The following is a 21,596-nucleotide window of genomic DNA, read 5'->3' as shown; positions in this document are numbered from 1 at the left end:
ACGAGTTTGAGGTCTAAGTGTCGCTCGAGGAAATCCTCCTTGTCTTCGTCTAAAAAATCGAAGAAGCGATGTCATAGATAACCCCTCTCCTCAGATGAGGAGGAAGAGGAGGAAGATTATTTCCTATCCTTCCAAGCACGATGCCCCTGAAAAATGGGAGGCCTTTAGGGCTTCGATGCTTAATATTTTTGAGAATGCGGCCTAGACCCCCTCGAAAAAGCCACATAAAGAGCATGCCCCTGTCCACTCCAAAGGTGACAGAGGGAGATCGAAAACTAAGCATTCGAGATCTGACAAAAAATCAAGGTTGTCATCGGAGGAAAGTTCTCTGACGCCTCATGAAAAATTAATGAAACCACTGGTGCGTAAATCGGGGTAACGGAAGTGAAAATGGTGTTGAAGTCGAATATTGACTCGACACAGCCTTCAACGACCGCGTCGAGGCCGCCATCAAAGAGTGCGTTGATACCTTCCGTAAGAGTGTTGAGGCCTCACTTGACGACGTCGAAGACTCCTTCAAAAATGTTGAAGCCAGCGTCCATACCATCGACACCTTCATCGAGGCATTCTTTAATCCCGATGCCAAAATCGATGCCCATGTCTAAACCTAGGTCAATGCCACCGCCTTTACCAGAAAAAATCTTCCAGCCTCAACCCAGGCAAGAATTTCTCAAGTCTATGTCCTCTATGTTTGAAGAACAGTCCTCAGAAGAGGATGTTAATTCAGCTGGGGTGAGATTTGGAACCAAGGAGGTTCCTGAGGAACTATTAGACCCAAATTCTAAAATGGCTGATCTTTGACTGCCTTCAGTCAGCCAGTGGCCTAGATACTTCCCCTGGAGTAGAGTTTGAGAGACCAGACCCTGCAGATCATGCAGACCCTGGGTATAGAAACCTAATGGGAAGAGTCATTGACTTCATGGGATGGAAAACGGCTTCCCCAAGATTCGACCATGACTATGATAATAATAATAATATGACAGACATCCTTAATGAGGGACCTCAAAGGGACTCTGTCCTCCCTTTTCTTAAGGCACTGCAAAAGAGGGGTATGGCAACTTGAAATACCACAGATTCTGGGCCTGCCGTTAATAAAAGGTTTGTGGGAAAGTATAAGCCATCCTTTTCAGATCCTGAGTACCTATCTAAGCATCCCTTGCCAGAGAGCCTGGTGGTACAGGCTGCAACCTCCACTAGGCAGTCATTTTATCCTTCGATACCACCTGAGAGGGATGACAAAGTCCATGCTTGGGCGCGGAAAGTCTTCTCTTCGGGCAGCATGGCCCTTAAATCCTCAAATGTAACTTGCACTTTGACAAGATTTACATACACCCTATGGGACTGTATGACCTCAGCGGCTGAACACATCCCGGAGGGTGAAGAACGGGATGGTTTCCTGGCGATAGTGAAAGATGGAAAGGAGGCTATGGAGGAATGCCTCCAGTCAGGACTGGACACTGCTAATAGTGTAAGCAGGTCCATGGTATCTAGCACGGTCCTACGCAGATTTGCATGGCTGAGAAAATCTGGCTTTGCACCTGATGTGCAGTCCAGATTACTCAATATGCCCTTTGATGGCTTGAGGTTGTTCAGCAGCAAGGCGGACGAGAGATAAGCTGCAGACCTTGAAAGCGGCAGCTAAATCACTCAGCGCTGCTCGCTATAAGACAGCCTCAGCAACAATCCTACGCAGGGTCATCTTCCTGGAGGAGCCGTGCCTTACTCCTCTTTTGGAAGAGGGAGGGGACAGGCCAGTCAAAGAGGCCAACAGAGAAAACTCTCTCGTGGTGGGAAAGGTGCTAAATCGGCCCCAGCAGCGGCTACTTCCTCCTCAGCCAATTCTGCAGCCGCTGCAAAGCCACTCTGAGGACTTCACCCACAAGACCCCGGTGGGAAGCGTTAGGGAGAATTCTCTTTAAAGGCTAATTTCCCTTACCTATAGAGTCCCCCAGCAGCTTTGCTGGATTTCCAGGGTTTATTTTTTTACTCCTGCTAAGAGTGAGACTCTTCTTCCCACTCTTAGACATTGTTTTGAAGTGTGTTTCAGGCTATTTTTGTCCTTATGGGCAATGGAGTTTTTCTCACTCCATAGGTAACATCTTTTTACATGTGTGTTACACAGCACCCTCAGTGCAGTAACACAGGGGTGTCAGAGTGACCCCCCAAACATAGACTCCATACCCTGGGACTGACTACTGTCTCCCAGGGCATGCAAAGTTACCATTGACTTTGCTAGTCAATAGTTATGAACAAAACCAGTACAAACCATCTTACTATGGAGGTACTGGGTAGGGTTAATAGTTTTTCCCTGGTGTTCATTTTCGAGAGGGTACTGTCCAGTCCCTCTCTCCAAAGTTTCTGGCTGGTGGCAGTGGTTACTACCATAAATATTCTACCGCAAATATTTCCCTATGGGATTTTCCCATTGTTCGAGGCTAGCACTTTTTATGACGTCCTTTAACATACCGCCGGGTCATTTTAATATTACCTTTACTCTGGTGTTTTTTTTGTGCCAGATTTTTGTTCATATTTCTTTCTCGTGTCGCTCTCTGTAATCCAAACTGAGGTCGGGGCCTTTTGTTCGTCCTTTTGGCAAGCTTCTGGACAGAAGCCCTCCTTCAGGCGCCAGTGAGTCTGGGGTAGACAGGATGTGTTGGAGGGGGAGTAGGCACCCTGGACAGGGTCGCCTAAGCAACCCAAGTCGTACTCTGCCCCGATAGGCTGGGGGGTTATCCCGCCAGGATAACCACCCTCCTGCGTGAGTGACAGCTAGGCTGTATGAATGTGGGTTTTTCTGCATAAAAGGAGGGACCTGCGGACTGGAAGATAAGACGTCGCCACTGGACCTGAGAAATCCAAAGAGGAGAGAAGCTGAAGACATCTGCAACGACTGAACCACCGGTGAAGCCCTGCTGCAGATCCTCACCACTTTTCTCCAACGACAAGAGATCTTCACCTGCAAGAGCCTTCTTCCCTTGAGCTGGTGGGACCAACCAGTTCGCCAATCGCCTTCCAGGACCTGCCTAGGTCGAATCGCCAGTGCCAAGCACTAGGAGACCGGATAGTCAGGCACCCGTCCACCACGATCGCGATTTAAAGGAGCGTACCTTTTATTCTGTTTTGGCATCACCACGGCCGCTTCATCCCTGGGCAGTGCGGTAACTCGAACCTTCCTCCACGACGAGAGCCTCTCTTCCTCTGCTGGATCTCCCCAACTGTAGGAACTACCTCCACCGCAGGAGCCTCTTCTACTTTTTTCGTTGGGTACTGTTAGGGAGAATTCTCTGTTTAGGCTGAATTTCCAAACCTATTGAGTCCCCCAGCAGCTTTGCTGGATTTTTGGGGTTTATTTTTTTCTCCTGCCAAAAGTGAGACTCTTTTACCCTCACTCTTGGACATGATTTGAGTGTGTTCCTTTGACTCTAGATGTGTTTAATGGGCTATGGGGTCTTTTACTCCATAGGGCTTCATGTGTTTTTGTGATGTGTTACACAGCACCCTCAGTGCAGTAACACAGGGGTGTCATAGTGACCCCCTAGTATAGACTCCATACCCTGGGACTGGCGACTGTCTCCCAGGGCATGTAAAGTCACCATTGACTTTACTAGTCTTGAATTTTGAACAGAACCAGTACAAACCATCATATTGTAGACGTACTGGCTGGGGCAATTCGATTGCCCCGGGGTCTGTTAGTCGAGGGAGCACGTCTCCGTCCCCCCTGGTCGAGTTTTGGCTGGTGGCAGTGGATACTACTTTTTATTTTCAACAGCGAATATTTCTCTATGGGATTTTCCCATTGTTCGAGGCTACTATCTTTATTTACTTAATTACGATAGCCTCGAACATACCGCCGGTTTATTTAATTATTATTAATTCTCCGGTTGGTATTTTTTGCCAAAACTCTGTTCTAAAATGGCGTTTGTGTTCTCTTCTGTGACTCCAACCCAAGTCGAGCCCTTTGTTCCACTTTTTGGCGGGCTTCTCCACAGAAGCCCTCCAAAGTGGTGCCACTCTGTCTGGGGTACTTAGGAGGGGTGGAGGGGGATTTAGGCACCCTGGAATGAGTTGCCTAGGCAACTCAAGTCGCACTCTGTCCTGATTGGCCCAAGTGGTGAGCCGGCCGGCTCACCACTTAGCATGTTTGAGTGACAGCTAGGCTGAGTGAATGGGGGTTTTCTGCATAAACGCAGGGCTTTGGGGACTGGAACTTCAGAAGTCGCCACAGGACCTAAGAATCCGACGAGGGAGAAGCTGAGCCGACCTGCCACGACGACACCACCGGTGGAGCCCTGCTGGACCGTTTCACCACTTTTCCCAACGACAGAGGAGATCTCCCGCCGGAGAGTCTTCTTCCTTTGACTGGTGGGGATAACCAGTTTCACCGTCTTTTCGCCTTCCCGACGCATCTCGTGGCCACCTTGCCTGTGCCAAGCACCCCGGCAACTGGAATACCACGTTTTACCACGACCGCGAAATAAAGGGTAGTACCTTTAACCGGAAAACTCTGCGGCTGGCTTCTTCCCTGGCAGTGCAACGACCTTCATCTTTCCTCCAAGTCGAGAGCTTCTCTTCCCCTGGACGACGACGAGACTTGCACCTGCTGCCAGGAACAACTGCCACCGCTGGAGGATCCTTCCCACTTAAGGTACCGTGTTCCGCCTGGCTTCCCTTGCCACCGACTGTACGGGGTAGATTTAGCCCCCGGCTTTCGAACCTGGGTTAGCCTGGGACACCCTGGCTAAACTTTTCTGAGCCTCTCTAAATTATTCTCGAACTCTCTGCAAGACTTTCTAAGCCTAGTGTAACTGTGTGATCTTGAGCGCATTTGTGCTCTGCTCTCTCCAAGAGTGGGCCCAGCCTATGGACTTTGGCTCACAAGTTGCTCTTCTGCCTTGCTAATAGTGTTCCTAAATCTTAGAGTGGTGTACCTTTCCATATTCTGTCTTTTTCCCCTCCCTTCTTCATAAACTTATTGGAGTGCCATCTATAGTTAAGCGCTCACCTCTGTATGGAAATAAGTGGTGTTAACTAAGACTTATCTGATAAGGAATAAGGGTTGTATATATTATAATAGTAACTGTGTTTAGAGTGTTTTACAAATAAGAGTGCCGGAGTGTTTCAAACAGTGTGTTTTTAAATAAATAATTATATACTTTGATACCAAAGCTCTGGTCAGTGTTTGCTTGTATTATTGTATCTGAGTACTTATTGTGTATACTTTGCATACTGCCTAACTCTTCTTGAGGGAAGTCTGACTGCTCAGCCACAGCCACCAGGTAAATCTGGGTGGTACAGACTGCCACCAAGTGGGTTTACTGCTGAAACCTGTAGTCCTAAATCTTTTGCAGTGTTCCCAAAGGGAACTGCACAGGTTTCTGCCTAACAGGTACTGTTAAAGGTGTTTTAAATCCTTTTCTTACCTTCTGGGCTGGCCGTCCCTATCGTCTAACATTGTCTTTTTACCTTCTGCACCCTCCTTTTCAACCGTTAAACAAAGTCTTGACTGCAGCTACTAGAACCGTTTGAACCTGGGCACTTTGCCTCGTAACACTGACACTGGCACAGGCCTATTGACTCTGGCTAATTCTGTTACAACTGCCTTCTCTAGATTGCTTTTCATCAGGAAATGTGTTGGTGCACCTAAACTCTTATAACCACCTTTCCTTCCCCTTTATATATTGTTGAAGTGCCATTTTGCTCGGTTTTCACTCTAGCTCAAACTTGTCTACAATTTAAATGGGGAGTTGTGTATACTTTTCTTGACTGTTTTAACTTGCTATAATGATAGTGATTTGTGTGTAGGGTTAAGAGTGTGTAAAATAAATATATATATTCTTTTGATACAAAGCTTTGGTCAGTGTTTCCTTGTCCCACAGTACTGTAGTCCTATTGTGTAAACCCTGAATACTGCTCCTCTCCCATTTGAGATAAGTCTGACTGCTCAGCCACAGCTAGCAACTAAATCTGTGTGGTACAGACTGATACCAAAGGGGATTTATTGCATATACCTGTAGTCCTAATCTTCTGTAGTGCTCCCTAAGGGAACTGCATAGGATTCTGCCTATCGGGAGACAAGATCTCTCGGTATCTGAACGAATGGTATGATATGGCATTTGTAACGTGCCTATACACAAGTGTTTCAAGGCGCGATGGTGGGGCGTTACGTCAGATGCCTGGGTGCTAGAGATCGTGACCCATGGTTATTGCCTTCCTTTTCAACAAAGACTGCAAGATAATTCACCGGGAGCCAATTCTGTGAACATTACAGACCCGCTCCTTGTGCAGGAGATTTCATCCCTGCTAGAGAAAGGTGCAATAGAACATGTACCTTTAGCAGAGAGGAACAAGGGTTGGTACTTCCCATATTTCCTCATTCCCAAAAAGGACAGAGGATTGAGACCCATCTTGGATTTAAGAAATTTGAACAAATTCCTCAGGAAGGACAAGTTCAAGATGGTGACCCTTTCTCAGATCCTTCAGGCTCTTCAGCTTCAGGACTTGCTGGTTTCGTTGGAACTTCAGGATGCTTACTTTCATGTGCCATTCCATCTCAAGCACAGAAAGCACCTTGGTTCGTGGTTGGCGGTTCTCACTATCAGTTTCGGGTTCTGCCATTTGGGCTGACCTCAGCTCCAAGGGTTTTCACCAAGCTGATGGCGGTAGTGGCAGCGAATCTCGGGAGAGGGGGGATTCACGTCTACCCTTAACTGCACGATTGGCTAATCGGGCAAATTCACCCAAACGAGCCCAGGAACACCTGGCCATGACCTGCTACTACTTACAGACTGGGCTTCTCCATCAATTAGAAGAAGTCACAAATGACTCCAAGTCAAAAACTCCAATTCATAGGAGCAGTCCTGAATACTTCCTCAGGGAAAGCCTCGCCTCCTGAGGAGAGAGCCCACCACATTCTGCAGATGGTAAAAAAGTTTCAAAATGCCCAACATCTGCCGGCCTTTGATTTTCTAAGGTTGCTTGGCCTCATGGCATCCTGCATTTATCTGGTGCCAGAGTCCAGATTGAGGATGAGATCCCTTCAATGGGCCCTCAGGACTCAATGGTCCCAATTTTTGGGGGAGATGTCAGATCTTCTGCATGTTCTGGGCAGAGTGGCTCGATATCTTCTATGGTGGGCTTGCAAGGAAAATATCCTCAAGGGAGAACCTTTTTGGCAACCAACGCCGGAGATGACGGTAGTGAGGGACACCTCACTCGCGGGGTGGGGAGCCCACACCAAGGATCTGACAATCGGCGGTTGTTGGTCTCCATCGGAGCCCAAACTACACATCAACATTTTGGAGCTAAGGGCAATCAGACTAGCGCTGAAGGTCTTTCTGCCCTCTGTACGGGGAAAGAATGTCCTAATAATGACAGAAAACACAGTGGCCATGTACTACCTCAACAAAAGAGGAGGCGTAGGATCACTACAACTATGCAGGGAGGAAATGCAGCTCTGGTTCTGGGCAATGCAAGGAGGAATCTCTGTCGACAGTTCACTTAGCCGGAGAGCAGAACATGGCGGCGGACGCTCTGAGCAGGCAGAACACAGTCTCTCACGAGTGGAAACTAGCTCAGGAAGTCCTTCAAGTGATCTTCGCCCTTTGGGGAACCCCTCAAGTGGATGTGTTTGCGACCAGTGTCAACAGGAAGTGCGAAGTGTACTGCTCAAGCGAATTCCCCCCAAGAGGAGTTCTAGGGAATGCGTTTGTGGTGGACAGGGTATTTCCATTCCTATATGCGTTTCCTCCAGTCCCCGTGATTCCTCATGTAATCAGGAGGTTGAGAAAGTTCAGGAAAACCATTATCCTAATTGCCCCGGATTGGGCCAGGAGGACGTGGAACCCGGACCTTCTGGACATGTCCATCTGCCCTCCAATACGTCTTCCACAAAGAGAGAATCTTCTCTTGCAAGAGGAAGGTCAGGTTCTCCATCCAGAGGTCAAGACACTCAGCCTTCACGCATGGTTTCTGAGAGGCTGAGAAATAAGGATTGGGACCTTACGGATAATGTAATAGTTTTTGCTTTTGGCCCAGAGGCTAGCAACAAAATCCCTGTTTCGGTGTTGTTGGAACAAGTTCAGTATCTGGTGCAAGGATAAGAATGTGGACCCATTCTTATGCATTACTCCGACAGTACTGTCTTTCCTTTTACACTTAGCCAATTTGGGGCTCCAAGTTGGCACTATTAAAGGATACTTAGCAGCGCTATCTGTCTTCAAGCGGTCCTCGGAAGAGGATTCTTATTTTAAAATTCCTTTTAGTTACCCAGTTTCTAAAAAGACTGACAATGTGTACCCTCCAATGCCTTTTCAGGTTCCCACCTGGGTTTTAAATTTAGTTTTCAAATTTCTAATGTGTGCCCCTTTTGCGCCTTTACATTCTTGCCCGTTAAGGGTCCTCACTTTGACATTTTTTTTGTTAGTGGCTATAACCTCAGCCCACAGGGTGAGTGAGGTGCAGGCACTCTCTTGTAAACCTCCTCACACCATTTTCCATAGGGGACAAGGTCATTCAAAAGGTCAAACCATCCTTCTTACCTAAAATAGTCTCTGATTTCCACCTGTCACAGAAGATTACCTTACCTTTTTTTTTTTTTTACCCTCCTCAACATGCAAGTAAAGAGGAGGAGAGATTGCACAGACTAGACCTAAAAAGGGCTCTCAGTATCTATATTTTTAGATTGGCAAAGTTACCAACTATTTGTTGGATATACAGGACACAAATGGGGCCTTGGAGTGTCTAAGCAAACTCTATCCAGATGGATAATTCTAGCAATCTCGGAGTGCAACAAATTGGCTGGGAAAGAGCCTCCAGATGGGCTAAGAGCTCATTCAACCAGGTGCATGGCTACTTCTATGGCTCTTTAGAAGGGTGTTCCGGGGCAGGATATTTGTGCTGCAGCCACCTGGTCGTCAATGCACACTTTTGTGAAGCATTACTGCTTGGACTCTACATCATATCAAGGAGGCTTATTTGCAAAAGCCGTCCTTCATTCAGTCCATGATTGACATTTCTGGTACTCCCTCCTCCAAATTCATACTGCTTTGGGAGCCTATCTAAAATGAGGAATACGTGGGTGGACACAATCCATTCGAAGAACAAGTTACTTACCAACTTTAATGTTCTTTCGACTGGATGTTCCTCCCACGTATTCCTCATCGAACCTACCCCTCCGTACAGTTTACGCCAGTTGCACTTGAACTTCCCTAAGAGCCAAGGGACTATGAAAGCCTGATCAACTGATGCGACCATTAATACAGTAAAAACAGAACTGAGGTAACGGGCGCGGCTCAAGCCCTTAATACTGCGGATGACGTCGACGCTCGACGACGGCCCTCAAGGGACTTCAACTCGGCGGCTTCCAGCACAGCGCCCTCTGGTGAAAAAATGGTCTGAAGCAGCAGACCTGGGAGACAAGATATCCAAGATGAGGAATACGTGGGAGGAACATCCAGTCGAAAGAATGTTACAGTTGGTAAGTAACTTGTTCTTCTTGTATAATCCCTGATATTAGAGAAGATTCTTTAACTTTTGAATTACTGTACGTGGGTATTCTCATCTTTGTACTGCACTGCACATGTACATAAGCTCAATCAGTTTTCTTCCATTGAATGAGGATCTTTGCATGGCCATACCATTTTTCTGAGGTTTAAAAGCATAGTGCCCTCAAAAATATTATTGTCCCGAACGTTCGATCATGTGGTGATTGATCGTACAACCATTTCCTTTGCACCGTACCATAGTTTTCCTCACTATTACACATGCGTAATCAGGCAGCAGGGCACAGCCATCTAGTGCTAATCTTATCTGTTGCTGCATCGCCCTAAGGTGAATTGCCCTGACGGCACTAAATCATATCCCCCGCCCCTGAAACTGACATCACTAGACGCGTATGGCCCATTTCACAACGCCAAAGCACGTCTCGTGTAAACGTTCTCTGCGCCCCAGCTAATGGCATGTCTCCATGGAAATGGCAGGACGCCTCTTTCTCAATAAGTATAAACTGACCGCTTCTCGTCAGACAACATCAGAGTTGTTTTCAATTGTTTCACTGTCTTTTTTTTGTGTATCCTGTGGCTCGTTTCTGCTCTGTTCAGCTCTCTTCGTTGCTCGTAGCCCGTGCAAACAGATACTAGTACTATCATTACTCTCTATTTTAATTTTGTTGTATAATGGCAACAATACAGCCCTACTAGTACAAGCCAGAGTATTCAGAGGTGGAATTAGTCGAAAGAGAAAGCTGCAGAAACGGTGGGGCTTCGGACCACAATTGGGAGGACGAATCACTGGATCAAGAGCCTGAGCCTAGTCGCATGGAAGACGTTTCCACCTGGTGTACCTGCAATCAGTGCAAGGTCATGCCAACCGAGGAGGAGAGCTGTTGCTGCAGAGAAAACTCTGGATGCTCGCCTTACATATTGGAAGAAGGCACACCACCGCTATGCTTTACCGAGCTGCATGACTTCAAGCCAGTGTGCCTCACAAGGTCCTTGTTGAGGATTATGATGGTGATTATGTACGAACTTCGCGCCAGTTCGCCCTCGCAATCCAAGTAACGAGTAAGTGCACTCTAGATTTGATGTCACTTTGACCACTTAGGCCACTTATATTTCTTGTTTGTCTCCTGTACTGTCGTAACTTTGATCCATCACCCTCAAATTAATGTAGTCTTGCAGTTCTATACATCACTCGCGATTTGGGGAAATAATACTGGTCATCTTATGCGTCTTTCACGTACAACCAATACAAAATATTTCTCTGTGCCCAAATGTTACGGAATGCATAGCTATTCACTTTTGTAATGTGTCTACACTTTAAAGCCCAAGTTGATTGATCCATGAAGTAATATTTGTACTCGCAACTATGCCATAGGGGACAAGATTGCATTTTCAACTAAGGTTTGATACCCTGATCATGTTCATTTAAATACAGTTTGTATGTTTCTCTTCCACAGGTGGTACAGGCTGGTGGCCTATCGTGCGTTTACATGGTGGCTTCATGGGAGGCTTGGGTACCGCGTTCGAATAATACCCGCCTGTGGCGTTGGTGCCATTAGAGCCACATTCCCCACTGGCAGCGGTCAGTACAGGGGATTTTCCCACACTGTGCTGCAACCCGAAGTATATAATGTGTAGTACATTTGTGGCATCAACATGATAAAATACAACAGAACTTTGATGAATGGTTGTTTCAATTTTTCAGTGAATCAAGGTATCGTCCGCGCAGGGGCCATTGTTCACATGGCCTCCCCCGACAGTGTCTCCAGGCAGGCTCCCCTGAAGCAGACCGTGCCCATGCAATCCACATAAGTGTGTCTCTCCCTTTAGCGATGTTCCGGGCCTTGTCTGCACGCCTCATGCCCATCCATCCCCACCCCTCCATTATCAACGGCAGTTCGCACCTGTGGGTGTGCGCTGCCAAGGGGCCTGGCATGGATGGGAAAGGGCAAGGTGTCAAACACCATGTACGCTTCAACGGTATCTAATAGTTAATGATATCAGATGTAGGATTTCATTCAAGGGAACTGTCAGTACCCATACCTCATACTCTGGACCAGCTCCAGAGGATGATGTAATTGTAGTCGAAGTACCAGCATCCCCCTGTATCACAGTACTTGTTTTAGTATGGATGAAAACAGTGAAATTGAACAGACAATCGGATGCAGACAATGGCACATATAAATAAAAACCTATAAATTAAACATTATGTAAACAAACGACAGGATACGTGAACTGTCATATCTAAAATTGTATGTAGAATACATTTCCGTAATCAAAAAGCGAAATAAAACTACCTGATAGGCGCTCAAAGTTTTTGTTGACTGCGAAGAAAAGAAATGGGTGCAGAATCTTGCTCCTTCATTTTCAGTGCATTGGCACGAAGTGGTAAAGGGAAAATTAGATTTGCATTAGATATGTGGGAAGGTCCAACTGTCAATAATATGAACTTCAGCAAGTCTGTATGGCTCACCATTGGTATACGGGACGTGTCGGTGATGTCGTCCCTACCGATAGTCTGTGCTTCAGTCAATATGCTCACCTAAAAGAATTGACCATGTGAAGCAACAGATTACAAAAAGATTATGCTTATTTCGAAGGGCACTATGGCATAGTTTCTGTGTTCATACATACTTTTCTATGATGCTCTTAAAACGGACAGATGTCTAGCAAAATGGGGTATAGTTATAAAGAAATACAATCTGGCAAATATGCAAAGTTTAGTAAGAAACATTTACCCCAAAACCAATCTGTTTATGTAGTTACTTGTTCAGTACCCCAATGCCTACAGCAAATTCATGAACCATGACTCACCTGAGGCAGCGTGTACATGAATAGAGTTGGAATTGCATTTGGAAGCAATTTACGAGACGTCCTGAGTCGATACTTCTTTGTGTACTGCGATTGGTCGTACATATCCGGAATAAAGTGCAGGCTGCAGATGCGGAATCGATGGCCGCTCAAGTCCCCAAAGACATCCTGGGCTCTATTTTCAAGCTCGCCCGGCGCAAATCCACAATATCTGACCCATTCTCTTATTATGTCTCGGGAATATATGCATTATTGTGCCCTTAGGTTTGGTATGGGTCTTAGAACGGCAACCATAAACCATACAAGCAGGCAATGTTGAAAAATCTGTTAAAAAAAGGTACACATAGTAAAAAAATTATTTTACATGAATGTGTGAGAAAGATGGAATTATATCATATATTTTTCTATGCAATGTTTGTTTTGGTCACAGAAGCAAAACCTGTGTGGCATAGTCGACTACACTAGGATAACTTTCATACAGAATTGATTGATGTGACGTAACGTGTTACTCGTACGTTCAACGTACTTTCATGCATCAAAAGGATACATATAGGTCAGAATGCACCTATTGTGGGACCTATATTTTTATGGGGGCATGTGTTAGGTGTCGTTGCTATCAGATGCCTTATCAGAGGGGCCTATCTTTGATTTGCGGCCTTTGGAATCTTACGATTTCAAACAGTGCGGATAGGTGTCAGTGTTGCCAAAATATATGACCACTCATGATTAGGTATATGGGAGGTGAATTCAGGTGGTGCAGGGGGGTAGGGTCTGGGGACCAGATCCGTTCAAAGGGAACAGGGGCCATGGGTTCAGGGGACCGCGACCAGGCAGGAGAGGGTTGGAGATGGCATGAGTCAGTGAGCAGAGACGATTGTGCACTAAGGTTGGAGCAGGGCTTGCTCTGACATTCTCGTACAAGCACATTTTGTCAGGTCTTGAGACTCGCTACTTGCAAAAATGAATAGCTGCATTGATGTGAGAACAGGAGACGGGCTGAGCTGACAGGTGGTGGGAGCTGGCTGTGCGAGGCGCTGGGAGAGTGAGCAGTTCACCAGAGGCATTTGGAAGTAAACTAACTCTGTTTTCATTAAAAAAAAGTAAATCGCTAGAAATTTCACACAGCATTGGTGGATGCCAGCAAACAATTTGTTTGTTTTTCGAAAATATTTCAAATGCCACAGTGGTCTGCAGGGCTATTCGCTCCCATGGGAGTGAAGGTCACAGCGTTTGAATTTTGCTTGTGAGCTGTGCACCCCCACGCATTCTACACAGTATTGGGTTCGATTTTGTTTTTCGTCCTTGGAAGAAAGGAAGGATTTGGAACGGAATAAATGAATGAAGGGAGGTGTGTAATATCGTCAAATATGATAAGGTTCACCATTCCAAAACTGGACGAAGGACCATGTAATTTCATGAAAATTTGTTGATCTGAACGGACACTCTGCGTTACGCCGAGAGAATGGAAATGCTGAATATTATGTACGTTTTACTGTAGATGAGTTTATAGACGATCGAGTCAAGGTTTCATTTTATGACCGGTATTGCTGGCTAACATTGTAATGGATTGTTGTTTTTGGCATATTGTAATGACACGCAAAAACAACCTGTGTGTGTTTGTCTGTCCCGGGCACATGGGCAGTCCAGCTCTGAAATGCATGGAGTCCACGTCTGGGTTCCCACATGTTCCACCAACACCAAATTCTACGCTAATATTCCATTAAAATGCCGTCTGTGTTCTTCGAATTCTTCTGTCAGCTTCTGCATCGGCATCCCATTGCAAGCTAAACATACTCCATAGCAGTAACCTCTGAAGCACATCGTAGGCTACAAAATTCCTCAATGTTTTCTGTTTCCATTTTTTCACATTTGTGTTCATCATTAGTTTTCAAATGGTGCAGAATGAATGGGCACATTTATAAATCGGAATAAAGAACTGCTACTGAAACACTTCTGTAATGTTTTCTACACAGCTACATCCTCCCTTTCTCCGAATGTCATCCGTTCCAGATACCAACTGATGGCTTCTTCAGCAGGCAGTTGCAGATACACCTAAATGGCTGTCTATCACGCTGTTTTGGGACGATCGCCCCTGGCCGATATGACCTTTCGCTGTACCAACGACAAGGAGCAACCTGACATTGTTTACGGTGGCCCAGTAACAAGCTGATGCCGAAGCCTTGCGAATCACAGTGCGTCCAATGCACTTCTTATACCCAAAGGAGTACTGTGTGACTCACGCTAAACATTTGTGGATCGAGAACAAAGAAAGAAATTACCAATGTGGTGGAATATGGAAATCGGCAGATGTTCTCGGAGCGTTTGTTTTGAAATAAAAGCACATTATAAATTGCAGAGCATTGCGGTTTCCTTTAAGAATAATGTTTTGTATTCACAATTGGGATGCTGGTGCTGTGATAGTATGTGTTGATATTCCGGGTTCTGCGTCAACTGATGCCAAGACTTGGGGTTGACTGGGTGCGTTTGGCTACGCTGCCCAGTAAAGTCATGAAGATAGGAGGAGAATATCGCTAGGAATGGTGATGTCAGCTTCAGGGGCTGGGAAAATGATTTAGTGCCTCCAGGGAACTTCACCTTAGGGCGATGTGGCAACGGATAAGATTAGCACAAGATGGCCGTGCCCTGCTGCTTGATTTCGCATGTGTAAAATTGAGGAAAACTACGGTAAGGTGCATAGGTAATGTTTGTACGATCGATCAACGTACGCTTAAAAACACATGCCCGAACGCTCGGGACAATAATAATTTTGAGCGCTCTATTCCTTTAAGATCTTTGCCCTGCTTGTTCGGAAGGGGTTTTGTTGGAATATTACTTTTAAATTCTGTAATGGGGTTTCTGTTTGTTGATTTGCTTATTTAGTTATGCATTACAAATAAGGGCCACAATAGATTGTTTTGGAGGGTGAAGATGAAATATGATGCTGTACCTCGAAACTAAATACAATACTGCATTTGTTATAATAGAAATTGGCACTCCGATGTTTCTCTTCTGACTGCTGATTCAGAATAAACACAACCAATGTTCCCTCTTAATTATTTTTTTCTATGTGCGGAACTGGTTGGCTGTTGTGTGCACATTATTTTCTACGTGTGCAACTGACTAATGAGGTAAGCCACTTTGTGAGCATGCATATTTAGTGAACTACCGTCGCAGACGAGAGTTTGGAAAGGAATGTCTCTTTCCCAGCCACTACAATTCTTTGAAAATCTTACGACACTTTTCCTAAACACATAGGCTTAAATTAAATCTGTCATATGTAATTATACAGACAACTCTTCAACCAGTCCAAGACTTCAACATCTGCCAAAGTACCTTGCAAACTTACTTCTATGCAGAGAAAAATCTGTTTTATGCCACTGGAAAATCACTCATGTCACTTGTATTCCAAAACACAAATATCTTGTGTCATAACTGATGTGGCTGTCAAGAAATTCAGAAAGAATACATTTGCTGATGGATTAATGGCAATTAAAAGAAATGTGTCAAAAAAAATGTGATTGGAGTTCAAGTGCCACTTTAATGAAGTAATTCAAGGGCCAGGAGAACGTTCTTCTAATAATGTGTAAGGATAATTGCATCCAAATAACTGCACCTCAGAATATGATGATAAATAATTCCTGTGCCTCTGCCTACTATCCACATTATGTTGTTTTGTGGGTAATAACACCAGCCTTACAGCTTAGAGACATACGCAAGACTCGTGCCTCTCTCCAACGCTCGACAACATTTGCACCAAGCTCCTCTTTGATGGTCTTGACAACCTTGGTGTTGCATACGCCAATTACGCTGATGACACCCAGGTTCTCATCACACTCTCAGGGTGCTGTGAAGATGATTGTAAAAGAATCAATGAGATTTACTTGGAAATCCAGGCTTGGATGGCAGATGCCTATGCCTCAACGACGAGAAAACTGAGCTCCTGATCATCGGCTCCCAAGCCCGCCTGAACAAACTAGACCCCTGCTACGTTTCCATCAACATCGATGGAAACCCAATCAAAGTGGCCAAAGAGATTAAAACTCTGGGAGTATACCTAGACTCCACACTGTCTCTCAAGAAGCAGGTGAACTCTACTGCGTCCTCCACAGCCTATACAAACAAACGCTTGCAAGCAATTCCTCTCGCCTAATAGTTGCCTCACACTAGTCAGGGCTCTAGTGTTATCCAAGTTCGATTACTGCAACACCCTCTACCTAGGCACTTCCGAAAGGAACCTCAATAAAACTCCAGGTCCTTCAGAATAACGCCTTAAGAGCATCATTAAGTATACCGAGATCCAAGCACATCTCTAGCTTCAGGCAGGATGCTCACTGGCTTCCGGTATGGGACAGAATCGCCCTCTGCACTCTTGTCATCACCCACAAGTCTATCGAACACCGCTCCCAAATACCTAGCTGATAAATTCAACCTACCAGACCAACAAGAGCCAACTACTCACACTGTATAGCCGTCCCAAGATTTCTACTAAAAAGAGCAGGGGGAGCGAGCTTCCCAGTCCTAGCTGCCAAAAAGTGGAATGCCCTTCCTCTTAGCCTCTGAACGGAACCCGCATTCTGGACCTTCAGAGCTAAAGTAAAGAGTTGGCTCCTCGGGAAGTTCCAAGAATGCCCAGTTTCTGGCCCGCACGGACCTCCCTGCCGGTTGTAACCTACCTGCCTAACTCTGTAACCTGAATCTCCCACTCACGACCATCTTTGTGACCTCTGGTCGACCTGCACTTATATTTCCAGTTGTATTTTATGTATCTATTTATATCTGTATTACCCAAAATATTGTCTGTATTTCTCTGTGTTCAATCTGTAACCCCTATTAAGATTCAAGCGCCCAGTTACCCGAGGGTTCGGCGCGCGGTACAAATAAAGAAACTAAACTAATATGCACCATCCATGTTTACTCCCTAAACAAATGTGCCTTAAAAAAAGAGAAACATATTAGAGAGACACTGTGACACTGTGACTCTGACTGTCGGTTGGAATGGGGTGAGGGGTCTGGAATCTAGGTGAACCTAGGTTCCAGGGATGATGGTTGGTGGGGAAAGAGAGACCCAGAGGTAGTAGAAGCTTGTTACCTGCTCTCCTTACTCACCTTCTGTTAGGCAGAATCCTGTGCAGTTCCCTTAGGGAGCACTACAGAAGATGAAGACTACAGGTGAGAGCAATAAATCCCCTTTGGTATGAGTCTGTACCACAAAGATTTAGTTGGTAGCTGTGGCTGAGCAGTCAGACTTATCTCAAGAGGGAAATGAGCAGTATTCAGTGTTAGGGAGAATTCTCATTCTATGGCTAATTTCCCTTACCAATAGAGTTTTTTTTTTTTTACTGCTAAGAGTGAGGCTCTTTTTCCCACTCTTAGGCATTTTTGCTATGTGTGTTCTAGGCTATTGTTGTGTTTAATGCCTATGGGATTTTCTCTCCCCCATAGGAACCATCTTTATTCACATGTTATACAGCACCTTCAGTGCAGTGACACAGGGGTGTCGTAGCAACCCCCAAACATAGACTCCATACCCTGTGGCTGACTACTGTCTCCCAGGGCATGCAAAGTCCACATTAACTTTACTAGTGAAATCCTATGAACTAAACCAGTACAACCCATCTTACTATGGAGGTTCTGGAAGGGGTTAATAGTGTCCTCCCCCCCCCTATGTTCATTTTCGAGAGTGTACCCTACAGTACCTCTCTCAAAAGTTTCTGGCTGGTGGCAGTGGTTACTACCATAAATATTCGACCGCAAATATTTCCCTATGGGATTTTCCCATTGTTCGAGGCTACCACTTTTTCTGACAGCCTGTAACATACCACTGGTGCATTTTTATATTAACTTTCCTCCGGTAGGTTTTATTTGCCAGAACTTTAATATAACATCTTTCTCGTGTCTTTCTCTACAATCCTGACCCAGGTCGGGGATCATTTGTTCGTCCGTTTGGCGGGCTTCTGCCCAGATGCCCTCCTTCCGGCGCCACTGAGTCTGGGGTGGATCCATTGTGTGGGAGGGGGAGTAGGCCTCTGGACAGGGTTGCCTCAGCAACCCATGTCGCACTCTATCCTGATAGGCTGGAGGGTCTCCCGCCAAGAAGACCACTCCACTGTGCTGTGTGAGTGACAGCTAGGCTGTATGAATGGGAATCTTTTTGCATAAAAGCAGGGTCCTGAGGACTGGAAGAGCAAGACGTCACCACTGGAACTAAGAAGCTGAAGAGGAGAGAAGCCAAAGACACCTGCAACGACTGAACCACCGGTGAAGCCCTGCTGCAGTGTCTCGCCACTTTTCTCCACACGACGAGAGAAGATCTTCACCTGCAAGAGCCTTCTTCCCTTGAGCTGGTGGGGCCAACCAGTTTGTCGATCGCTTTCCCGGACCTGCCTTGGTCGAATCTCCCGTACCCTGTACTCGGAGGCCAGATAGCCAGGCACCAGTCCACCCGGACCGCGATTTAAAGGAGCGTACCTTTTATTCGTCGGGCAGCACCGCGGCTGTTTTCATCCCTGGGTAGTGCAGTAACTCGAACCTTCATCCACAACGAGAGCATCTCTTCCTCTGCTGGATCTCCTGAACTGCAGGAACTACCAGGAACCAGAAGCTCATTAAGACTTCCCCTTTTCCTCCTCCCTCCTTTGGAATAGCCTCCCCCTACGCCTTGAGCAGGACCTTCTCAAATTCCAGAAGTTCCTTAAGACTTTCCCCTTTTCCTCCTCCTTCCCACCTTCTCGCCTCTGCTAGTCCCACAGTTGCTGAATCAGTGTCCTTGGCCTCCTCTCTATCCACAGCACTATGCATCTGCACACCCTCCGCTCTGGAGACACGCACTTCCACCTCCCGCGGCTCTGTCCTTGTAGCACTCAACATTCCTAGCACTTCCTCCATGGCTCCCCCATGAGATCGGATGCCCCAACACTTACCCCCTCTTCCCTCTTCCTTTCTGCGCTTGCACGTTCAGAATACTCACGATGCATAGCAGGTTCGTCCCTCTTCCACTCCGCTCTTAATATTGTGTTGTAAGGTACCCTCCCTCCCTGCGGCACTTTGAAACAATATATTCTTATTGTATAAGCGCTTAACAAGCAAACAATAAATAAAGACTTGGTCAGATCCTCCCTGGAGGAACTGAGAGCCGGCTGGAGGCTGGCAGCAGAGAACAGGAAAGGCAGATGGAGCGTTGCTGAACACAACGCTGTGTTCCCCATTGTCCAGGTTGGAGAATCGGAGTTCCAGGAGCAACCAAGAGTCTGATCACGCGGTCGTAGCGGGAAGCGGGCGCCGAGAGGGACCAGACCTGGGAATATGGTGAGGACATGAGGAGACCGCCCGAAGGCGTGCGGAAGCCCGTAGCAGGAAGCAGTACCGCAAAAACACCCGAGCAAGCCAGTAGCGGTACTAAAGGTACCTGGGTTAATGTAGCGGGTGGTAGAGATAACCGAGAACAAAGGAGGTGATTGGGGAAAGTCTTTGCCAACAAACATACCACCACTTTGTCAGACTCTTACTTCTGCACCCTTACGCAACCTACCAATAACAGACTGGCTCCACTTCACAGTTTTGTTATGTCTTGTATGCAGTCGCGCCCGACTCGCCACAAGAACCAGCTAATCTTGCATGCACTAATTGTTGCAGGGGGTACAATATTCTGGATTAGCAATTCAGCCAGTCATCCATTTTGAAGCAAATCTATTTATCCCTACCAAACATGGCTAACCCACTCTGGCCATGTTCCAGAGGTAGGGAGGTAGTCATTACTCCTGGCTTCAAGCTCATGTTTCATCTATCAGTTGGAGATCACACATAATGGTGTCCAGACAGCTTAAAGCAACATGCACCACGTTTCATGTAAACAAACGCGCATTCTCAAACAGATGAAAACTTGTGATCATCACTTAGTAATGTCCTAAGCCACCAAAACACACATCCTGTAGCACTGATCTATTCTCACCCCCTCCCCCACTGTTCCTGCACTCCACTGCTGGGTGGGATAAAGCTGCAGGGCCAATTCATACCAGAGGGAGGGATTTTCCACCTGCCCCCTGAGATGGGTAGCTGCTGCCTACTCATTGTCATTCTGCTTCTCTTATTGGCTTACCAAGATGATCGTCTTAGCTATCCCTTAGGTTTATACTGTGGCCTCCTAAAACACAAGTGCTTTGCCAAGTGCAGTTGTGGCGGAACTACTGGAGTCAGAGCACATTACTGCTTTCCCGTGTAGGAAAGTGAGATAGCTGGTTGTGCCGCGTAAAAGACTGTATCGTGGCAGGCAATCGGCTGCAAGAACTACAGGGAGTCCTCCTTTCATCTTGGCTACCTACCCCAGAAGTAGTAGTGGAGGAACCCTTTGTGAACAGATTTGCTGCCCGAAGCACCAGCGAAGTGCTCTGCCAAGTGCAGTAGTGGCCAAGGGTCAGGGCTGCTGGAGTCAAGAGCGTATTTCTGCTTTCCTGTGTAGGAGATTGAGAGGGCTGGTTGTGCCCTGCTGAGGACTGTATCGTGTCAGGCAGTCGGCTCCAAGGACTACAGGGAGTCCTTCAAATGGATTGTGTCCTCCCACGTATTCCTCTTCTTATGATATCTTCGTTTCCAGCTTCAGCTGCTTTGGAAAAATGATTCTTCTCGGTAGAGAGTGCTCTTCGTCGAGACAGTCGACCCGATGTCCCTTGATGGCTTCCATCTTAGTTGATGTCATCGTCTAGTACATAACCATGCGCAACGCCCGTTAGCTTCAGTTCTGTTTTTCCGCGAATGCTATTGCTTCAAGAATTACGGCGCACTTCAGTTTTCCACTAAAATGTTTCGCGATGGCCTTGTCTTCGACCCCTACTACTCCGAAGATGGGCTTCAAAATGTCCATCACAGACCCACATACAATATGCATTTGGTGCCTGGATGTCAAGCACAAAACCGCTGACTGTCGATCCTGTCAGTTGATTACAGGTAAGGCCTTAAGAGCGAAAAGCTAAACTGTTGGTGGGTCCTCATCTCCTCATAAAAAAAGGTCGAAAAAATGATCCTACTCGAGGAGCACACACTCCTCTTAGTCATCAAAAAAATCGGAGAGAAGGCATAGACCACCCTCTCCTTTTTCTTCCTCAGATGAAAGGAGCGTAGTCTGCCCGACTAAATCCTTCTCCAAAGATGGGTGGAAACTCTTTAGAAAGAAAATCTGTAAAATCTTCGAGGAACAGGCCCTGTCCTCCTCGAAACATAAGAAAAGTGGCCGTGCTAAAGTCTATGATGAGCATTAGGCCAATGCAAAACCCTGCGCGCCCTTGAGCCTGGGTC

General features: G+C 46.3%; 1 protein-coding gene across 3 annotated transcripts in view; it reads left to right on the top strand.

The window, feature by feature from the left end:
- The window catches only part of CEP350 (centrosomal protein 350), a 2,433,119-nt gene that overhangs the window by 195,003 nt on the left and 2,216,520 nt on the right, over positions 1-21,596 (top strand). The window contains exon 1 of one of the 3 annotated variants that reach the window (XM_069641457.1): positions 14,363-15,436. The exons of the other annotated variants lie outside the window; for them this stretch is intronic. The gene's annotated coding sequence lies outside the window, so the exon portion shown is untranslated. Of the gene's footprint in view, positions 1-14,362; positions 15,437-21,596 lie in introns of those variants that run through there. 3 annotated transcript variants of the gene reach the window in all.

The sequence above is a fragment of the Ambystoma mexicanum genome, chromosome 1q (genome assembly GCF_040938575.1).
Source record: "Ambystoma mexicanum isolate Mex_15411 chromosome 1q, UKY_AmexF1_1, whole genome shotgun sequence".
NCBI classification, from domain to species: Eukaryota; Metazoa; Chordata; class Amphibia; order Caudata; family Ambystomatidae; genus Ambystoma; species Ambystoma mexicanum.
This window is presented reverse-complemented; position numbering and strand designations above follow the sequence as displayed.